The following is a 1,192-nucleotide window of genomic DNA, read 5'->3' as shown; positions in this document are numbered from 1 at the left end:
CTGATTTAACACTAGAACTATCAATATATTTTTTATATAGACATTTTACTATTAAAAGCCCGTCATTTTCGGTATTAGTTCTAGTGTTGACAATTACTAAATTAAAGAGGAATTGTTTTAAAATAATTATGAAATACTGTTTGAAGGATTGATAGTTGAGATTGTTTTAAAACTTACGGGGGTAATTGTTTTATCTTTCAAGTGATCAATTAGTGCAATTATTGTTAACATAAATTTTCTAAATGTGTATAAACAATTTTTCTGTAAATAGGATAATTTAAATATTGTAAATCATAAAATAACAAGGAAGGTTCTCAGAAGATAGAAAAATGTGCCTGAATTGCAATGAGCTGCCGCTTTTTCTGTAGCAAAGAATAGAATATTTTGCTAATCATAATTTACCAAAAAATCAAATGCTTTATTAATGTTCAATAATGTTATTTCTGTTGTATAATCAAAGTCAAATTAGTTCTTTTTATAGGTGGATGCACCACTTGTGACCTCTTTTAGGATTTTCATATAATTCATTAATATCTCTGTTAGCCAAGTCTGCAATGATAGATTTTGTCTGTTGCCTGATTCTAAGATTCTTTAATCAGAATGGTTACTTTGAAGCAAAATATGCTCTGTAGAGGATATGCAAGCAGGTGCTAATCTATACATATTTTGCTAACAGAGTTGTGAGCACTTTTACAATTTCCATATCAGCCATTAACACTATGCCAGTAAAATACAGGAGAATCTTCATTATATGAATTTTTATTATCTGAACATTCTATCATATGACCTTCTGTTATCTGAACATTCTATCATATGAACTTCTGTTATCTGAACATTCTATTATATAAACGGTATATTTTCTATTGTAATATTGTGTGTAAACATACAGGGGATGACGAAAATAACTGGAATCAGTTCGATTTCTAATTTAATAATAACTTTTATGAAAGATATATGATTAAAAGATAAAAGTGAAAGTTATATGATATTAAGAAGAACGTAATTTAATGTGATTATCTTCTCCTTACATGAATGTTTAGAGAACATATGAAGGTGATATTTTTATTGCTCAACTTAGTGGTTGGTATCTTTGTTAATATTGGTCGAAATGGCTTCAACTTTGGCTCAAATTATAGTTTGCACTCTCTATTTCAATTTACTTCTTTTGTAGTTACCTAATTCAACTACTAAA

The sequence above is a fragment of the Ceratina calcarata genome, unplaced genomic scaffold, assembly GCF_001652005.2.
Source record: "Ceratina calcarata isolate Rehan_Ccalc_2016 unplaced genomic scaffold, ASM165200v1 scaffold540.2, whole genome shotgun sequence".
Classification (NCBI taxonomy): domain Eukaryota; kingdom Metazoa; phylum Arthropoda; class Insecta; order Hymenoptera; family Apidae; genus Ceratina; species Ceratina calcarata.
This window is presented reverse-complemented; position numbering follows the sequence as displayed.